General features: G+C 39.7%; 1 protein-coding gene across 2 annotated transcripts in view; it reads right to left on the reverse strand.

The window, feature by feature from the left end:
* Nucleotides 1–23022, reverse strand: part of LOC135166688 (myosin light chain 1) — a 102319-nt gene that overhangs the window by 60373 nt on the left and 18924 nt on the right. The gene's annotated exons all lie outside the window — the stretch shown is intronic.

Genomic DNA, 23022 nt, shown 5'->3' on the forward strand with positions numbered 1-23022 from the left:
CATAGAAGAATTACAAAAATTTACGACGAAAATAACAGAATAGCTCATAAAATTCTAACACTCATCACCATTCCATTTCCTGTTAACTCATCAAAACTAGGTTAACTCTCACCGAAAACATATATTCCCCCCTCGCCCAGGGTGAAAAAAAAAATATCTCCATTTCAACGAAATTCAACACCAATACTCGATTCCTCCATGTCCTTCACAATCAATCTCACACAAGATATCTTTGTATACAAATTATTCCCACCCTCATGCATATTCATGAGTTTCCGTTATAACAAGTTTTAAAAAACAATGGATAATAAAACGATTGTTTTTTCTTTTCATCGTATAAAAATCATAAAATGCCCATAACGCATGCACTCCCCCTCCCCCTGGCCGTGCCATCCTCAATGAGAGCAAAAAAAAACTCCACAAAAAAGCCACACAATGTCTGACCGGTCCTGGAGTTTCACTACTTTCACTCAGTAAAACAGGTATCCGCCAAGTCAGACCCCCTTCTCTAGCGATGCAATTTATTTTTTAATAATCTCGGTTCTTCTCCATTCTCACGGCACCCATCCGGCCGTTAATTAAACAAAATCGTGGTGAAGTATAAAAACAATAACTCCAGATGCTCCGTCAATTCTCACTCGGCTTCCTCAAATATTTTATGATTTCGGAAATAATTAGACTCTCTCTCGACCCGTTATATATCTGCAGTAACTAGTTATCTTCCACCTCCACAATTTACCATTTTGTATTACCCTCACCGTCCCACCCCGCTGGTGGATTATATCTCTCAAAGGCCAGTGAAGAAAACTCATTTTCAACGATTTATTACAGTCACGCGGGTTCAATTAGTCGACAGAATAACGAGCTTTGGCATCTCTTATGCATTCACTTTTACTTTAACCCTCTCTTCCCTTATATTTTCCATTTTATTACCGATCGTTGATATATTAATAAAAAAAATTAAGTGATAATTTATTTTATGCAATAATTAATGAGAAGATTTGTATTTTTAGTCAACTTGACTGCTGGAATACCGATAGTCCAGAATATTGAATTATGAGGAGGCCAATGACTCCGGAAACATTGAGGTCAAAGGTATTGATGCGAATCCCTAACATTTCATTGATCAACAATTATCATATTTAACCCACTTTAAAACATTTTCTCTAGAGTTCTGACATCAAAGGCTTTTTTCCACATACGCATGAATGAAATGGCCCGAATGCGCGTTCTGTCTGATTCCAAATAAAGGGATACATGTTTTCACTCGCAAGTAAAGAGACACTGCCTGTCCTCAAAAGGAACAAGGCTTCCTGTTCTGTCAATCGAACATTAAGAAAAGAATTTCCTCGACTGAACAGACTAATTACCCTGCGAAATCCACCGACAAAGAGTTTCCGCATCCGGTACATCACCCCCTCCCGTATCGCATTTCCGCCGAAATCCACTGGTATGTACACTACCGAGTACTATTCCCCCTTTCCGCCCTGTCTCCACCCCACCACCAACACCTCAAATCCTCCGCCTCATCAATGAATTCAGCATCCACCGAAACTCCGACGACGTTGAGCTCTCTTCCTCCGGCTTCCACCCTTCACCCACCAATTCCCGTCGTCTCTTTTAACCTCAAAACTATTCTACCTTCTTGAGTTAAGCCAAAAGCCCCTAGTGAGACTAATTAAATGTTGAAGCACACGGACAAACCATATAAACAATCCAAATGGCACGAATTGCATTATAGAAGTGAAGTGAACCGGGTGAAGGCATTGAGATAGACAGGCGGGGACGACGATGGGTAGGGGGTGAGTGTAAGGTAGCATAGGGATGAGGGAATGCCGGGGGGGGAGGTAGCGTAAAAGGGCCTTGTGAGAATCTGCTTTATGCGAATTGCAAACTAACGGCTGCCTTTTACACTGGGACCGTGGAGCCAAAGCTCTTCTCCGGTCCGGCGAACACGTTGCCGTTTCCAGGCACTTAACTCCCTAACCTCCCAACCCCCCACCCCGCACCACCCCTGTGCTCATTCACGTGTCTTCGTCTGTCTGTGTGTACACTGTCCGCTCTCGCTCATTCCAGAAACGGTATATACTCGGGGGTATAGAAGAGTATCGAGTCTCGTCCACAGCGAATGCTCTTTAAAGCACATCCCCCCGCCACCCCACGTCGCCTACCACGGGCTTCTCGAGGGGATCTCCACCTGGACGATAAACCATGGATCACCGACCATGTTATTTTCCGGAAAATTAAAGGCTTTATGCCCCCACGTACTTCTCGTACTTCTCGGGATGTTTAATTTATTCATATTGCTGAGGGTTTAATTTTTTGAGGGAGTGCTTGGCTTACTGCGGGCTTTTAATCGGGGATGTGGAGTGGTGAGGGGAAAGTGAGCGATCAAGCTGGAAAGAGGATTAATGAGATATTAGGAATTAAGACGGGCGATTAGAGCGTTTTTAAGACGTTTGTTTCCCAGGTCGTACCGCATGTAAAACTTCTCGAAGGATTGTTTAGAAAAATAATGGTGAGATCAAGTTGTCTTTGCAGCTTTTTCGTTAGTTGATTATTTATAATTGTTCTCGATGCAGGCAAAGAAATGATTAATATCGTGTCTTTTGAATTATAAATTTCGAAAAGTTGATGTTTATTGATGTTCTTAATGTATCTTTTCATTTCCATTATGTTGCGTGTGAATTCTGATATCCACAAAATTATTTGGACAATTATAGTTCTGTCATTAACGTTGTAAATAATAGTATCGATTCTCAATAATCTTAACACTGATATATATTTCCCAAATAAAGTTAACTCACTTATCGAAATGCATTGAAAACAATAGAAAACTGCAATTAAAAGCGTCATATCCATGTTTCCACAGCATCCATCTCTCATTACTGTTCCAATTACTTATAAGAATAACACAACCTGTGAGCACTTGCCATGAAAAAAAAAATATCAAAACAAAAAAAGTATATCCCAAGTACAAGCCAAGCAAAAGTAAAAACAACAGAGCTAAGGGGAAAAAAGGAGAAATAGGTTGACCGTTGTCGTAGCATAAAGCAACTCGGGTTATTGTTTCACCCTTAATTCCTTCCATACTTTCTATATATTTTCTTTCCTCTCGTTCTCTACTACTTCCTCTCTCTCTCTCTCTTCCTCCTCCCCCTCGACGACTTCGCGAGAGCTACGAAGCCCCGTGACTAACGACTATGGGTGGACGTTGACAGCTCTTAAATCTTAAGAACCGAGAGTTGAACGAAACACCCGAAGCCCTTCCAGCATTCTCCACCTCCCTCACCCAACATCGTCTGACCCCCCCACTCCCCCGCGCTTCGTCATTCTACTTTACCCATTTCGCTAAATAAATATCGTAAAATCTTAATGCTGGATGTTATATCTTGCTGTAAATCAATGGGAGTTCAGTAGTTATAAAAATGGCAACCGAGACTTGAATTCACTTTCGCAATTTGATTTAAGAATTTTGGGGGTTGAAATAAAAATAATGCTGAATTATAACCAGGAAAACTTTTTTATTGAGTTATGGAATTTAATAATTTGTAAAATCAAATGACATTTTAGAAATCAATAAGTTTAAAATTCTTTTTTGCAGAGTAAATTCGACAGTTTCGATCGAGATTATCCTCCCGTTTTGTAAATATTTCTTTCACCTCACCCCATCCCCACCCGATATTATATTTGATTCTGTTTCCTGACGAGTATCAACGCATTTTTATTAAATATTTTTACAACAATTGCAACATTGTTGAAATAAACGTGACGGGGAATGGTCTACGGATAATTCCAACAGTTGAAAAAATAAATGAAGCCCTTCCTATCGACAAAGACCAACTTTTTCCTTCCATCCCCATTCTTTATGTCGACTGGTAGTTACGAGCATCTCCCGTCGCTCGAGAAATGAATGGTCCATAGGCCTCTGAATGAAAGGTAACGACTGTCGAGATGAGGTCGACAATATGTGAGTATTTCCAGTGAAAAAACGCGGAGAGACGGGGTAAAAAAAAGAACTCTCGTATTTTTTTTACCCTCTTTCTCACAAAATGTTGAGTTTGCGTATCTTTAAAGGTTCTCTCAACGTGTGCTTGTGCACCATCACCCGAGTGTGTGTCTCTTTTATGCACCACGGGGACAAGATTGAAATCCTCGGGGATGCTATGACTGGGGATGGGCTACGAGAGTGTGACGTATCAGGAAATAAAGCTCCTTATGCCGATACAATGCATTGTGAATCAGTAGATGATGGGGTAACAGAGAGAAGACGTGCGACACGCAACGGTGGTATAACATCTCCATGGAATTACTCGATTCGCTTATGGTATTTTGTAGGCTACGGTGGATACGTTGAAAGGGAGTAGAGCGAGGAGGATCGGGGTCACGGGAATGGACTGTTATGGGTGAAATCCATTTATCCTTCGTGTTTTCAATTTTTCTCCTTTTGCCTTTCCGATTTTCATATTGAAAAGGGAATAATTTGAATATTTATAGACGGGAAAATGGAATTTTTTTGCGTAGGGAGAGTCGATATTCATTCTGGTGGACGGAATTTCTCCGAGGTTGCATCAATATTTTTTTGCATTCATCGATAGAGAGGGATCGCGGAGGTCGCAGAGGATGCCGAGCGAAAAGGTTCAAAGAATCGATATTGTTATTCCTCAGTTGTTTAATTATTCTAATGTCAGAGATGCCAGATAGGAGCAGCAAATGACCGCTAAAGATACTCAAGTTTCAAACTAATACTCCAGAAAAGGTGGGAAAATGTTTAGATCTCATCCACATAAGCGCATGTATGTGGCTACTTATGTGAAACGACTTCTGCTACGATAATTATGAGCTAATGAGTGAGTGAAGTAGAGGGTGGTCACGTCATACAATGCCAATTAGCTGTTTCTACGTACAAAATGGGCAGAGGAAAGACATCATGAATTTTATTCATTGAATAACTGACATCTTTGGAAACTCTTATCTCCTGTTCAACATCTCGAATTTTGAATTAAAATTTGACTCTTGAGGAAGTTAAATATTTGACTGAGCCAGAAGGTTGCTTATAAACATCAACAGAAGTCAGATCAGTTTACAGAGACGAGTCTTTTCCCTTGAATTTCTCAAGAACGCTGTGTACCTTAGCTGCATTCTGTCTACAGACTCCAATTTGAATAGTTCGCCAAAGGAGATTCCAGGGCTCAATGAGGGAGTTTCATTGGTACCTTCCATTACATAATATAGTTTCTGTAATAAAATTGATCGTTTTTTTCCCCATAGATGAAGGTGGTGATAGATACACCTTTACCATCGACTTCACGCCACGGACGGGAAACTGCAATAGTATCAGTTTTTTCGGTCTCTCGGGGATATGATAATTTGAAAATTCACGCTAATTTGGCTGTGGAAGCAGTAGCATGGAAGTTTCATTCTCTCAACCCTTAGCAAATGAGTTTCTCTAGGATTTTCAGCAAATGTAAATAGTAGTTCGTTTCTACCAACATTTTATTTCCTCAAATGAATTTCACAACATTAAACTAACTCATTCAGAGGGAACTGTGAAAGAAAAATGTTTATTTCAATCCATTAACAAAAGTTAATCATAAAATGGGACATTCATTGAATAATGTCCAACCGGTGAGTACAACGGAAAGTGTAATCAATGTCTAGACACGTAAATAAGTCTTTTACGATCAGACTGACCCCCACTCCCCACCCTCAAATGACCCAATTTTATTCAGCAATATAAAGTAATATCTCGTGACCGAGAATATCCATTATAATATTTTTTTTTATCGTTTACTATCACATTTGAGGGTGTACACTTTTTTCCCCTCTAGCGATAAGCAATTTTTGCTACTATGAATGCTAACATGCGATATAATTCAGCTTTATCGGGGCCTTCATAACCAGCTTAATAGGTATGTTTATAAAGGTTGCATAACAATTAGAAAATGAATATTACGAGGGTAGGAAGAGAGAGTTCACGTGCATTATAACTCAACTTGGTGTGTTAATTTAACGGTTAAATAGGGTTTCGCTATTTGCATTGAGGCGAATCTGCGCAGTGTTGTGAACTACATTTGTATCCGTGAAGTTGGATGATTTGCTAGCTTCCGGAACAGGAAAATGTGCTGACGAACATCTTTCCTGGTGTATTTTGATTATTCATTTATTATCTTAATATAGATGATGCGCGCCGGATTCATCTACCTGCTCTCATATTTATTTGTTAACAATGGCCGAAGGTCGGCAGCAGAGACTGCGACACGACAAATGATTCACCCTTTTGTGAATGTTACGATATTAACGCTAGCGGAGTCGGCGGACGATTGACGGTGTCGTGTGTTTTCAATTGTTGCGAAAAAAGGATGAATATGTGCGTTCACCGTTTACGGGCTATTTTGAATATTTAATGAAAAATAAATTAGGAATGTTGAATGAGAATATTGCATGGGTGAATATATATTGAGGAAGAACATAATTTTGTCAATCATATCAGTTTCGGGCGACCATATGTCGCGAATTACCATTCGAAAATTCACTGTAAATTCCGCAATATTTGATCCGTACAATTGTATTAGTTTCTCAGTGTGTCGGTTTTATGCCAATCGAGTTATCGGAAAATATTAATTATTAAACGAGACTAGAATAAATGACGGGAACTTCCGACGCGTTTTGTTCAGCTGAAACGGGAATATAAAGTCTTATGAAGACTTTCGTTTCCGAATTTTCATGTGAGGAGAACGTTTCCTATTGATTATCGCCAAAGTCATTGCAAATTGTTTCTTCCGCAGAAGGGTGAGACGATAAATTATTCAATTCACAAGCCTCGAGTTTTCTCTCATCGAATTTTTGAATACCGATGCAATATTATTTAAGCAAAATCATAAGAAACCATGCGAGTGCGGGAGAATCTCGGAACGAGGCAAATTACTTCCTCCCAGATATTCTCCAGCCGTGAAACCTAATTATGAAGCCTCCAATAAACTGTGAGCCACTATCAGGTTACAGGTAATAACCGTGCCGATACCTTGCTCAGTGTATTCATGGTCATGCAGAAGGGAGAGTACAAATAATATTATGAAAGCACTCCGGTGTGTGGTGAGACATGATGATATACAGCTCACTGTTTCCCGGAAAATCGTAAAGAGAAGGCCATAAAAATGCGATCTATATCGGTGAATTGAAAAATAGACATCTGTGTGTTATGATTTTTTTTTCTTTTTTTTCCTTCCCATACGTTATCCATCCCTATGCCTCTGGCCCTCACGATCATATTCTCATTAATGCAAATGGTGAATACGAAGCAGTCAGAGTGGCCTTGGATATTCGATTCAGGGAAAATTTTTCATGAAAAACATCCACCGGAGACTCATTTGTCTCCTCCAACTCGAGATATACAAACGAAAACTTTGTCATACCGAAAAAGTTGGGTTGCCGTATCTTTTGGAGATCAGAATAGCTCTTAGGGGTGTCATTTCTAACGTCACATTTGGCTTTTCCTCCTCACCACTGGGGGAGACAATCTTTTAAAATTAAATTTATCAAAATTGGATGAATTTTAATTGAATTAGTTGATGCCAGATGCAAATATCCTGGTTAATTAAGAATGAAGACACTTAAAAATCTATAAAAATTCATTCCTGTACCGTCACTCAAGCGCTCCTGAATTTTTAATATTCTTGCGGGTAAAATATTTATTTAAACTTATATCGATTCATTGCAGTGCTATTATCGAATAACTTTATCTCACATTCAGAACCGATTAATATTTTTTAAAAATATAAAAATCAATGGTACATGATGTATCTTGTCATCGTAAATCCTTGTGATATTGAACTCGAAATGGGCATGAAATAAAAGCAGAAGAAAATTGTCCAAGAATGGCTTCATTTTCAAATTAAAAAAATATAATTCCATGTATTTAAGTGGCCTTGTATGTTATAAAGGGAGTTGAATGTTTTAACCCATGAAAACGCACCAAAATTATTCTCTACATTCTCTCGTTCCTTCAAGACATCTGAATTGATTACTTTTTCAGCTAAATATAAAACTATGTAAAATTCACCGTGACACGATTCGTCACATCATTAAATGTTATCGCATTCCCCGAGAAATGTATTTTCAGAATAGCCGATGAAAACTTGAAAAACTCCGTCTTTTCGAACTCTTGAAATTTGTATTTAAATGATTCGGCGAGAATTCTGTCAATCAAATAGCGTCACACTCATTCAATTTTTATAAAAATTATCGGGCTTATTAAGCCACTGGTGTCACTCAAAAGCGAGTAAAACTAGAATTTTTCGGATCCAGTAAAATTAAAAATTCAGATAGTAACACTTCAAGTGGTCATAATGTCACGAACATTTCGTTTTATATAAAAAATTGTTATACCTATCCTTAAAAATTCCACGAAGTTTAGCATCACATGTCAGATCGCCATTGTCATTGAGTCATTTTACTAGAGATAAATACGCTGACTATCACAGGTGAAGAAAAATAATCGTGAAATTTATCAGTAACGAATATCATATAAATTATTTAGATGCCCGACTAAAAATTCCACAGTTTTCATCCCCTGCCAATCGATGCTACATTTCCACTAAAAACACGAATTAATTCAGCTGAATAACGATTACCCTAGACTTATAATTAACGAAACTGGTTCATAAAACATGAAACCCGGATTTAACGTTGAATCCACTCGTTCTCAATTTTTTTGTCAGACAAAAATAAACTCCGACATTCGACAAAAACAGTTTTAAAAAAAAAGACACACTCAAACCCCGGGAAATACGTATTCATCGTTACATCCGGGTTATATTCGCACATCTCCGGCTTTCATTAATTAAAATATGGTAAAGGGGGAGCGTAAAGGATATACCGTACGCGGAATATATAAAAAGGGTCTCATTGGTGCAAAGTTGGAGTGAAGTGGTGGCTTGGGCATCTTCACCAGAGTGTGTTCAGTCGGGTGTTCACGATGAGTTCTAACAATGAACGAGCTCCACTGAAGGAGTAAGGGGATGCCACCCTGGTAGAGCCCTGTGTTCCATCTTACAGCGCTTTTCACCGAATAAAATTGCTGGGACGCGGTGATCGTGAGCCGCATTTTTACTTACAAGTAGGCATTCATAATTCTGTCAAGACGTGGATGAAGGTGCAAACAGGATTTGAATGCCATAAACTGGCATAAAAAACAACTGGGAACTGGATCAAATTCGCAACAATCCAATTCAGTCCTGATTGAGCCAGTGATGAGCTTTATTAAGCCCGACCTGGTGCATCAACTTGGATGTCACTCATGCCCTTGCGATATTATGATTCGACTCTGACTGAATTGTGATCAGAGCCAATCAAGTGATCCACCTCACTCTGCGTTCCGCCCTCCCGGTCCGTTTTGCCCTATCCTCCCCTGTTTTGAAGATGCAGACACACAATCTTCAGTTAAAAATATGTTTACTCATATCTCTTACACACCTTTAACTGCATGACGATGATGCCTGCCATTTGGCGAGCCTGATCAGGCTTCATTATGAACATAAGTGGATTTTCTGGTATATGTTTGATCATTTATTATCAGATGGCTTTTTGTATATGAGCGTACGTGAAACACATAAAAAGCCTGATTTGTGTGCAACGTCGGTGTAACACGATGGCTTGTGCATCTTCACGAGGAAATGTTCAGTCGGGTGTTCGCTATGAGTTTCCAACAATGAACGAGTGCCAGCGGAGGAGTAAAAGGACGCCTCTCTGGCACAGGGCTAGGTCCTATCTTACAGCATGCTTCTCACCAAATAGAATTGCCGAGACGCGGTGGTCGTGAGCCGCATTTTTACTCACAAGTGGGCATTCATAATTCTTTCAGGGCACGGTTGTGGTGCCACAGCGAGGCCCAAGGTTTCATGGAAGAATAAAAAGCACGAACAGAATATAATAAAGGGAGAAAATGTCTCAGCTAAAGGGCCGGGTAAGGGAACGCCGGAAAGCCCATAGATACAAAAAATCGTAAAACAGTGAGATGGAGAGTTGAATAGACTCAGGACTCGACAAGGATTCGGAGATAGAACGGTGAACTGTTGGTTGAAGTATTTTGCTAATCCGGTTGTTGAGAGTCATTCCGAGAGTTTGATGCTGTTGGGACAATGCACAAGACGAGAGAGAGAGACAGAGAGTGATAGGGAGAAAAAGAGGAGGTAATTTTATCAGATGGAAACAATAAAAATCTCGCTGAGTCTTTTCAGTAGGTTGGATTTTTTTTACGGCCTTGCACGAGAAGAATTGAAATTTGTAATCATGATTAATGTTGCAATCCTTTTAATTCACGGGAGTCGTGAAAGAACTTTCTGATTGATTGAATTCAATGTTTCTGATTAAGTGTAGACGATTTTTGTTAGTTACACCCTGACTTCATTTGTCTTTACAATATTACAATAAAGAGGTGGAGTATGTTACCTTCAACATCAACTCAAATTTCCAATTTTGTATATGGGAAAATCCTATTGCGTACCCTGTACGTATTTATTTTAATAATAGACGTTCATTGTCGACCTATTTTATTCTTCGTTACGTGGTGGTACCCGGTAGTGATTAATGACGATCAGGTAAGGGTTTGAAATTAGACATCTCGACTGTCACAAAATATAATTTTCAATAATTTTGTGGCAGTTAAGAGGTGTCGAACAGCTGCGATATTTCACCACGAAACAGACCCGAATATTCTCATATTTCATGAATATAATAATGGAAGCAATCAAACATTTAAAAAGTCTGAGCAAAGCTTCTCACTCACGCCTGAAATCCTCCATCAATTACTTGCAATCTCAAGGCACTGATGCACATACGCTTGCATTCCACCGCAAACACATTCATGTATACATAGTACCGCAGGCATCACATTGCGAATAATCAGAATACAGTATCCGAAAATGACAGGGAGCATTGGTGTGGAGCTGTGGGCAATGCCGGTCCTGTATCCTATATGGTATTACTGACGCCTGCTGCTCACAGGCATGTCCATTAGCCGGGATTATCCTCCCTCTCATCTCAGATACCATACGCCTGATGATTTCTCTTCGATTGACCTCTTAAATCCTGGCAATTCTCACGTGCGAATGAGAAACAGACGGGATAGCTTTCGGCACCAATTCACCATCCCGCATGCATACCTCGTGCATCCCTCATGCATTCCTCCAGGCATTCTAACACTCACATATATACTCATCGAATATAACACGTTCTCTCATTCGCAGAATCAGTTATTCATTCCTCTTTGGAGGTGAGGGTCGAAAAATACTGTGACATATTCGATATTTGATCAGATAGCAATGAAAATGTTTGATAAATTTCGCAATAATTACATACGATTTAATATATATATATATACCAGACGTTTGAAAGTAATCATCGGGAAATAATCGACAAGAATTTGTTCTCTGAAGATTAAAAAAAATTAATTGCGTCTTAAAGAGTGGTTCACCGGAAGATTTGTGCAACGATTTTTGGAAGATATTCCAGGTCCAGATATTTTTTTTTCACTACAGACATGGGCCTGCAGTAAATATTACTACTCCTCATGACAACCATCTGCCTCGTACCTGATTGTAAATCCCAGTCATGTCCTCAAGTACAAAAAAAAAATTGTGGTATCCCATTCAGAATTAGTCGCCTCACCCAAAATTTCCCTCACATGCACTTCTCCAATGCTCACCTCCACCCCATCCCTTCCACCTCTCATAAACCCACGAAAATCACCATTCCGTAGCCGTACAGCTACATCCTTGTGAGTGCTTATTGATCGAAATAGTAAACGCCACCACGTGCGAAGGACGTTTCTCCGTTTCTCCCCAGCACTCTGTCTTTCATCTCCTTCCTCTCGCTCCTTTGAACCATTCCTTCCGTTTACACTTCGATAGAAAGAGAGACTGGGGGAAGGAGGGAGGTGGCTCGGTTGGGGGAGGAGTTGCAGTACTAACACTGACACCCGGTAATGTAGGGGGTAGGGGGTAGTGGGTTATACCACACTTCAGAATGCATGGCACATATACCAGCCCTTGGAAAACCATTTCATTGGTGGATATATAAGCGTGCAGTCGAAACTCGCACATGCACGAACCGTTAACAACGGCATTGGATCTAAATACATTTGCATAATTAGCGTGTGTGCGCGGCACCGCGCCACCTAACCAGCCGCAACATTCTCTCTCAGGCAGCCTCATGTCTAGATGCTAAATTTCTCCTCGATCTTTACGGGGAAGGGAGGAAAATTCTGGGGAAATTGGAATTTTCGGTCGATGGGGGGGATGGGATTATTGGCTTTTGATACTTGTGGTGGGCTGGTGGTGTGGAATTTTTAGAAGGCCATTCGGGCTATTGGGGGAATTAATTTTTTTTTTGCAAAACGAAGGATTTGTTATCCGTTAGGCGATTTTTTCGCGTGACCATTGCCGTGTTTGATTCGCACCAAAGTACCGGCGCCGAAACGGCGCGCGTTTTTTTTTATTTGTTCCCCAACGAACTTGGGAAATAATATGGATTGTGAAAAGGATATTGAAAAAGCATTTTTATTTTTATTAACGTGGAAAAAATATAAAGTGCTTTTGAAGGCTTTTTCACTTTGGGGATGTTGAGAAAATCTCATGAACAAATATTTAAACTATTGTTCATTTGTAATAGATCGGTTCATTGAATAAAATCCAATGATTTCTGGAAATTTTTATTCACAAATTTGGAGCGCTTATTTCAAGTGAAATAGGTACTCGAATTCATGTATATTTAATGGATTGGTGCTAAACCATAAAATTCTCTCCAACCATGTGGTTTCCGTGGTAATATATATCCACGGCACTAGGAAATTCCAAAGTGTTGGGCCAACTCGGTGGCAAGATGTCCGGTGACGCATACGAATTCCAAAATCCCATTCCACATTTTAAAAGCCGGGAAGCTATTCTGAGGAAGCGCGGCGATCACACTGAAATACCCTACTATTTTCTGCATGAGTTTTTTTTATGGAAAAGAAGGATCTACTCTCTCACTCACTGGCCGCTCACCAGACTCAACTTATTGTGTCTTCAACTTTTTTATGCACCGGTGATGTTGCATGATAATGGGGTCTGGTGAAGTGGGTATGAATGCTGGGGATTTTTATGTCTCTTCTGAGGTGAATTTATAGGAATTTTTTGATTGCCGGAAATACGAACGGATCTGCAGAGACCGCGTACAACCGCTGCAAACACAAAATCGCTGTTAAAGTGGGAGGACTAAAATTTCCGGTGAATTCCTTAGAAACTGTTATCATGTTTCAGATCGACTCAACTGTCGGGGAATTCCATTGTTAGGAATTCAAAGTTATAACCAAAAGTAACTGGAATGTGTGCCTTATAATTAAATTATAATTAAATCATTGAATTTGTCACTTCGAATATTTTTCTAACAACAATTTAAAGTGGGAGCAGCTTAATATTCAGTAATATTTCTTTGCTAATGAAAAAAACGTCGATTTAGCGGACTTCGCTCTCACTTCTCCCCCCAACAACAGAATGTAAACACAAAAGAAGAGGATTAGTTCGAGTGCTTGAATTAACGTTGTTGTATCTTACGCCTGGCATTGTTAAAACGGGCGTGGTCGGCGGGAGTGCACACAGCCGAGGGTCCACGATAAGTAAGACGCCGCGCGGAAAATGTGGTTAGGTGAAATGTACTTAACTGGAATACGGATTACACTCTGTCTCACTCTCATCCCTCACCCCCCCCCCCCGAGTATACCACCCTTCTCCGTTCTACCCTTGGACTCTGTGCATACGCCTCACTCGTGGAGAGGAGCCTTCTGCGGTATCCCGTCCTATTATTTAATGCGGACCCGGCAGCTCAGAGGCCTCGGGTTAGTCCCTAGATCCACCCCAGGAATAACATTTGTCTTGACTTGAACAAATGATTCATTTCACCTCTCCTGTAGCTAAATACTGTCATTGTACCCTGCTGAAAGGGTATAAACATGAGGTAAATATGGCTTCATCATTACTGAGTGCATTTTTTTTTCGATGAATCAGAAAACCCCCAGATATAGAATTCTGTAGAGTATTTTCACAATAACTTATCAGAACTAGAATTATATTAATTCTGATGAATTAATAATTGCCGTTTTGTCGTCAGATAGTTAAAATGCCCCCTTATTCATTGATTTTCATGAGGCAGAATGAAAAATTGAAATCCGAATGATGGAAGGTAATGATTGGCAGCCGAACTGCTCGTGATAACTAAGGGTTTTTAAATAAAATTTTTCCGATGAGAAAATGTCTGTTATTTTATTTTTATAATTTACCACTATATCTTGACGTCGACAGTAACCAGACATAGCTATGGAAAATGGGGAGTATTCGCTTCGCAAATAGCACTGTTATAAATTGAGATTGGGGATATATTGCAGAGATTCTGATGGATCTTGATATCACATTTACTGTACTAGAACTTCGGGTCTGATGAGGATTATTTCGATTAGCTAAAACGTTGTGATATGATTTCGTGACTGAAATGGAACCCAAAGTTTTATAAAAGTCTATTGGAAGAAAGCGTTGAGTAGCTTTACTTGAGGGATGATAAATCAGAAACTTTCCTTAATATCGAAAATCAATGGTTAATTCTTTCCAATTTTAGTCGACGTTTCCTGTGCATTCAGAAATAATATTCCAAAACCAGAATTGATTTGTATTTCACTAAAAATTTCAATTCAAATTGAATGGTACAACAAAATATATGGAAGAAATTCCGCATTGATAGACAATTTCGGTTAATGGTGCTGAATGAATTCGCTCGAATCGTTTTTCTTAATCCGTTTAAATGAAATACATATTCATTCGAGTTAACTAGAAATCTTGTTAATCCAGTAAAGTACCTTTTCCCAGGCAGTTGGGCTAACACAAGAGTTTTTTTTTGGTGCGAGCCAGTGTTCAGTAACAGTTACTGAATTTCGATTGATCGAGTACATCATCTAGTTCACATCGACCGTTCAAGTGCTTCACCTCAATTTTCACGTATCCCCCCCATTGATTTTTGCTATTACGCGATATATCACACGATCTTTGGTATTTGGTCAGCTTATTTTTGTAGAAATTTCCCTCTGCATGTAATTCAATAATTATTACCAAAGGTTCATATAAATCAACATGCCACCGCTCAATTGAATTGCAGGGTAATTATCAAGGAATATTCACAATCTACAATTCAACAGCGCTATGGAGTATGAACTATTTAACCTTGGTAACGTCAAACGAATTCTTCTATCAGTATGTTGTGATTGATAATTAGCCATATTCAATTAATAAAAGCACCGTTCCCTTTCCTCCCGGGCCCGGCTGAATAAGTACCAAACCAGCTTTCTGTAAAAAAATCCCCGGACAAGAATAAAATGAAAAATAAAAAGGAATTCTGAATCATAAAATGAAGGAGCAGGAGGGGAAGGGTAGTGGGTAGCCCAGACGAAGAGCGTCAGGTAATTATGACGAAACGAGGCCGTGTAAAACGGTTGAAGAATAAGCGGGCGGGTACGACGTCGCGGAAAAAACGAGAGGATAGAGAGGACCCAGAGGTTTCAGATAGGTATATTATAAGGACGGTTGGAAAATTGGCGGAGGAAATTGCTCGTTTCCCCCTTCTCCCTTCCATCCAAACGCAAGGACTCTCACGCCTCCTTTCCTCCGTTCACCCCGTGCTTCCTCGCCCGCCGGCAAAACGGCTTGTCAGGCCGTCTGAGACGGTACAAAGACGATGAATCGAGAGGAAGAAAGAAATATCGTCAAGCGATTTTTCGACGATTTGCCTCTTATATTTCACACAAAAGCGAGAGAGGGGATTATAAATTTTTTCTCCTTCATTATTACAATTTTCTCTTGACGAGTGAAAAAATCAATTTTTGGTCAGACCACTTTCAGTTAACGTAACATTTCCGTCTGAGATTTTTCATAAAGAATTTTAGGTGGTCAAACCCCTTTTTTATGATATTTGAGAACCCTATAGGTGTTGCGAAATTAAAAAATTTTGTGGTCAGGACAGACCCTACCACTTTCCTGGACTATTATTTACGGTATTCACGCTTTTCTTCCGAGAAAGGTGATGACCAAGAGGCTATTCATAAAAAACGCCGAGGGCCAATGAATGGACGATGGGATTGAAAAAGCGGACATGGGGGCATAAATTGGCACGTGCCTCCGATAAAATTGTGTATTATGATGCCCTTTCCTGAGTATCCACAATTTTCCATCAAGCTATTTTTCGCCAGACCGTGGCAACTTTACCTTCAATCGTCACGTATGGATCTATAGTTATATACCACATTTATCGTTTTTTACCCTCGCGCTATCTCGTTTTATTAGTCTGTATACAGAGATATGTGGGGCGAGTGCACGTACTCAAATACGATATATCATAAAAAAAAAAGTAAAATTGCCACGAAATAGCAAACATAAAAATGAATGGTAAAAAAAAAAGGAATCCGGTCAGGTTTTATGACAAATTTGACGTTAAAGGTAAAACGTGATGAATATAGATCTATTTGTATTGAGTTTGTTTATTTTTTTTTAGGAGTGTGAGTGATGGGGAATTTTATTTTTCATCTGGGGACGATTATAATTGGGACATATATATGAGGATTTTTGAAACAAGAAACAATATTTTTTTCAACTTGACCATTTTTTTTTGTTTCCAGTGATTGCTACTACGAAAACTCCCCGGGATGTGAAAAGGGAGAACAATATATCGTAAGTTCATTTAAAACCTGTTTTAGTTATGTGTATTTGGGTCAAAGGGTAGAAAATTTTAACTACAGTAAACTATTCTCACTAGAGTGACCGCAAACCGCGTTGAAAAACGTGACAGTTGCGGCGAATAATGGCATTTACAATCAATATGAACTGAAAACTCGGTAACAATACTCGCCAACGAGAATGTGATGTAATAATCAATAACTGCGATATGGTTACGCAACTGAAAATGGAATACTGGATTTAATTAGACCTATAAACATCATTAGAGTTAATTATTGCTCCCAACGGTCACTGTAATCTACGAACGAATCCCCCAATATTCTACATATATATATATACATTTTTTTTTTTTGAAGAAACGATAACTGGAAAATGGGGAACGTGGGATCACACGCTCTCGTCTAACTCCAGTACTCGGCCCTATTCCAGGCCCCGCTATTCCTCACCGTGCGTCAATTTTTCCCCCGTTTCAATCAAAAGCAGCCAACAATCCCGACAAATGAATCCCAGGGTTTTTTTGGGGCCTCTCCAGAGCGTCCCAAAAAAAACCCCCAAAATAATCCTTCCCCAAAGTTGCCGTTGGCGCAGTGTCCCAAAACTCCCATTGGAATCCATCCGGCCTCCACAACACCCCAGCCCACATTACACCTAATGACTTTATAGCTCCCAGTAACCTTTAATGAGGGCAACCGGTCCTCCACGTACCGTCTAAGGCCGCATGGGTTGTCCCCCAAGAGTGTTTGCATTCATTACCTTCTAAAAGGGGGCGTATACACACAGACAAACTGAGTGCCCAAGAATAGGTTACCCACCTTTTCTCCACCTTCTCAATTCCCCAGTAGAGTTTCTTGTTAAAGCATCTCCCTCCTTCCTTTCACCCCTCATACCACCCTATCTCCAACTACTCTCATCCCCACTCTAAGTGCATTATCTGCTCACCCACACATTCGTGATGTCTGTGTTCATTACAATGATGTGCATGGGCAAATTCTCGTGGCACTTGTTACTTAACCAAACGAGGCGAGACTATCGACATCTCGTGTCTGGTTGAATGACTAACTGAATTTTACACGTTGACTTTAATCGAATTCAATTGAGTAACTTCAGACCAGTGGGTTACCTGCCCCCTTTGTAAGACTGCACTGAGAAATGCTTTCCATCCCATTCAACCCCACACATGGGATGGATGAGATGGCATTGGGGCCTTAGGGGTAGTGGGCGGGGAGGGGGGGGGGTAGTTGGTGGGTTGGTACAACCCCCTCGGTGTTATTGGAAGGTTAAGTTTCTCTTGTCAGACACCTACGCCATCTCACTCAGTTTCCTCGTTTGACATCTGGTTGTACTCGTGTTCTCCCGAACTAGTACTAACACTCCAAACTATCTAGTCGTCAACCTGTGGGAATTGAGGATTTTCCTTCTGCCTTTGTTGGAGGATATGTGGGATGGATGAAATACTAACGAGTTTGTGTTTCGAGACAAGTAGATAGAGTCGGCGTTCAATCGGCCGTGACGGCTGGCGGTTGGGTGGTGAAAGAGAGGGAGAGGGCTGGAGGCGAAGTGTTGGAGATGAGGGGTTTTTTCTTTCTTAACAATTAAATTGATTAAAAGGGAGGAAAATTGAATACAAAATAAATTACACGTAGACAGTAAAGCAAGTTACTATTTTACACTTGTTAAGTTTCATGAAATAAATGAAATTAAAAAATAAATAAAGAGTAAAGACTGTAGGTTCAATGAGAACGAAACTTTGTCGTTATAAGAACAATGGAGACAATGAAATACGTTGAAAATTATTTTGCTGTTCTGTCTACGGAAGAATGATATTTTTTTTTCGTGTGAGCACTCCCATCAGTCACATTCACACTGCGGAAATTCAATTCTACTGGTGAAGACTAAATGTCCCGAAAATGCACTCGTGTCACATGAAAAACATATATAAACCAGTGGAATTCAGTTTACTAAAGGTCCAGGGCACGTCATAAACTCGTCTAGAAACTCAAACCCACAGAGTGATTCTCTATTCCACCTGCATTTGTAAAATCCCTCAAGTGTAAGTATCGAGTTATTATATCAATTATGGAAATTCAACTGGGAGACTTTGTAAAAATGATCATGTCCAGAAAATTTATTTATCGTGTCAGCGATGGTCCCTTCGTGAGTCTCAGCACGTCGAGGTATTTTTGCTGGGATATGCGGCTCTGAGCACGCAGAGTGCTGCTGAAGGGGTTTGGGGAGGTGTCCAACGGGTCGAGAGACGAGTGAAATAGGGAATGAAGAGGAAAAGATGCAGGTGTATTGAAATTACTGGGCTATTTTTTAGTATTCTGAAGAAATATTTAAGGGATCACTTCTACTTTAAATATTTCAAACCCCTTTGATCCTCAGAAATTTTTAACTTCGACGATGATCTGTTCCCTCTCATTCTCAATTTACAGCTTTTCTAAAGCTGGTATGTAAGCTGATATATTTTCCGAAAATATCACTATAAAATTTTCAACAAAAATAATAATAAAAAATTCTCCCCATCGAGTTCTCCCCGAAACTCAACAATCGGGAGATCTGATTTATCGCATCAATTTTTCGATTAGAAAATTCATGACTCGTATTTTCACTCCTCCGTCTCGTGAAACTCGTGAAACGGTGGAGAGAAAAAAAAGTACGAAGAAAAATGCTCGATGTCAGGGGGTGAAGATGCCTGGAGGTGGTGAATGAAAGGGGTCAGGACAACCATGGGGTGGGCTGAGTCAAGAGGATAGAAGTATGACGCAGGTGGTGGTGAGGAGAAAAGACGACTCACACGACTTCGTGTGTGAGACATAAAAAGTATCGTCGAGGAAGCACCGAAGGTACTGGGGAATATGTGGTCTTGGTTGTGCTGCGGGTGACAGAGGGGCAGGGGGAATAGGGGTAGCTCAGTCAGACAGGAGAGAAAACGTGCGCAGTTGGAAAAGAGCGTCATGCTGACGGAGGAGCCGACGTTACTGAGAATAATTGTCCGGGTGAAGCCAACAGATACATATAAGTACGTACGTGCACACCAATGGGAATATAAACCCGTTAAAACTGTCATTTGGCTGATGGCTTTGGGGATAACAATTTTTTTTTATGTCCATGCTCTGTTGTCGTTCAATTTATCGCTCTCTGTATTATGAAATTCTTAATTGACTTGCGGAGAGAAATGAAGAGAGGGGATGTGGAATGGCCGTGAGGCATAATGTCTTGGGATAATGAGGGTCATAAGGGTCACATAACGGAGACAGGTTTTCTCAATTGAGATAATTGAGGACACGGAGAGTAAAGTTGAATGAAAATTACCTGGAAAGTCGTGGCAAATTTTAGTGTATGAAAAGTTATCTGTACCACCAATTGCCTTCTTCAAGTTCTATCTCTCCCTCAGACCTCTGTGAAAATGTTGATACACAGATTTTGTAAATTCTTCAATGAATTTGAAATATAAAATTTCACGACACCATCACTAAGTTCACTATCAGTAAGTTTCATGAAAAGTTTTTCAAAAACCCCCGATAATCGTAAAAATCTGTAACTATAGCGATAATCTTTTAACTCGATCAGAAGGACATCACCAAAAATTTCTAAAACGCTTGTCAGAGATTCAAAAATAATTTGTCTGTCTGTCCTGGAACAATCCATCGAGTATCAAAAAATTCCAATCCCGACAAAATTAACAGATGAATTCAATTTTGAGTAAACCTGTCCAATAAGCTTAACAATAAATATGTGATTACGCGGCACGCATTCCTTCTTAACTGCATCAGAGTATAAACAAGAATATTTTAAAGAAAAAAAGTATTCTCTTCTCAGTGCATGTAAAATACAACTCCGCTTATTCCACAATATCCATGGCGCAAATAATAAAACAACAAAAAATATGATAATGGATGAAGAATTAAGCCCTCCACCGCGGGCAGATCAAGCGTCCATTAAACAAATGAAAAAAACTGAGTGAACATGTAGAGATTGAAATGGCAATGCACAGGATTGCGGCGCTATTTTCAGAAACATACGAAGATATGAGGGACATAACCCAATAGCGATAAAAGAAAAAATTACCAGTTGAGCCTTTGTACTGCGTGCTCGACGCTTTATCGCGTTTTTTTTTAAAGTGCACATCAGCGACCATTATGGGTCTTCCTGGGAAAAATCGATGGACACCATATGGTTGTCATAAAACGGTTTATTAAGAATACATGGGAAATAAGGTAAATTGCACTTATGTCGGTGTTTAATGTGTAGCGAGGGGAAACTGAAAGCTCGCAGGGCTGTGGGTATATGTTTTACAGAAATTCTCGGTATTTTCAGGTTTCTCATGCGATAATTGAATTCGATGAATTTAAATGACAGAAAACATTCTCTCAACGTACCGGGCGCTAAGGGGGTGCAATATTTTTTACAATGAATAAATTGTGATAAGGCAAAGGGAATCATCAATTGAATATAATAACAATAACATGAGTGCGGTGTTGCAAATGTTTTTGAAACGTCTTAATTAGCAATTTGCCCACAAACGAATGGAGAAAACGAGATGGAAACTGCCAAACTCCCATATCTCATTCCAAACTGGTACCACAGACAAAGTCAAATTCTCGCATGAGGATTCTACCGATTCAAATGCTTTCGCATTACAATTCCAAAAGTTTCAATGCCCAAAACGCTGATAATTGACAAATTAAATTAATAAATTGATAAAATTACTAATTAAAGGACTCAAATTGGAGAACAAGAATATCTCATTTTTAGACATTAGTTTTTGATGGTCTAGCTGGGTTTAATGAAAAAGCCGAGTTTCATAATTTTACGTCAAAGGAAAAGTGACGGAATATTCTACAATCCCCGACGATCTCGGGGATGAGCAGCTGGGGATTACCAGAATGGACAGTTGGGCTAATGGCAATGGAATCTCGTCATTGGCGGGTAGTTTTTAATCAAATTTATCAGAGCGTCTGATAAAGTTTTATCATAGTCGTGGTCTTAGTAGGAAGGAATATGAGGAGAACAGATGAGAAGGGATTCACACGATCTGGTGCCGCCCCAGCAGATGAACACTTGCGAGACCCCGGTATCCTACAGCTGAAACTTTTCGTTACATGGACCGGTTGTGTATTATTGGTCATAAATATCGTTTCAGTGCAACAAAATGAAAATTAATACGACGAAAAGTTTTAACATGGAGAATGTGGTTAATATTGTTTGGATAATTCTTTGGTGGAATTTACGATAGTTTTTACGGGGGAAAAAGTTTTGGAATAAGGTCATCCCAGTTGTGGAGATTGAACATCAGTTGAGAAAGAAATGATCCGTTGATAAGTGAAATATATCGTAACACCTCTGCCTTGGATTCATGATTGATTTTAATTTCTTATTTTTTCATTGAGGTGCACACCATTTCACGATCAACTTTCGTCCAAAATTTTTTATTTATCTTTTCTTCTCCCTGAGTTCCGGTGAGTTTATGATTTGCGTTCATTTGCATTTACGTAACACCGGCAATTTCTTCCATTGTTCCAGGACAGAATCTCCGAAAACACAGAGGGATCTCAAGTTCACTAGTTCCATTTCCTTCAGCTAGCATTTTCGTCGCATTTGCTTAGGGTGGAGAAGCCGGAATACCCTCATCCCTCACACAAGCACAAACGTCTCTACTGCATGTTCTCCGTCTCCATACACCCGGCTCAGTCACTCTTTTCACCATTCTATTGCTTCGTCTTCATGGAAATAGAATTCCTTTCAGAGGAATACCAGTGAATCTAATTCACGGGGTATGAGTGCATGAGAACTGCGAGGGGGGCATTCTCGACAACGCGCCGGTAAGGTGAAGACGATGGAAATTCGAGAGACTGGTAATATCAAATGAGATGATGAATACAATCGCCCGGGTCTAATTTGACGAATCTATGTAATCATTTCAATTTACCCATTGGTGCATGTTAATTTACCTTATTTGATTGCATCGTTGCCGCGAATCATGAATTTTTGGGATAAATTTTCTTAAATTTGTTTTGAACTTCTTGAGAATCGATTCATGAATTATAAAAAAAATTGAACAGTCAGAAATAAATTGAGCATTCAATCAGGCACAAATAAGCTGGAGAAACCGAGAGCTTTTGTGAAAAGAATTCTAGTAAATTTCCATCTCAACGACGAAAATCCCATTTCATTATTCGATTCCATCGTTGCTGCAAAAATGAGAAAGCTTTATCTAAATTTCTCGTCGAACTTTCTGGGAGAGCCTTTCAGGGTTCTAGCAAAGAGC

The sequence above is a fragment of the Diachasmimorpha longicaudata genome, chromosome 1 (genome assembly GCF_034640455.1).
Source record: "Diachasmimorpha longicaudata isolate KC_UGA_2023 chromosome 1, iyDiaLong2, whole genome shotgun sequence".
Lineage (NCBI taxonomy): Eukaryota > Metazoa > Arthropoda > Insecta > Hymenoptera > Braconidae > Diachasmimorpha > Diachasmimorpha longicaudata.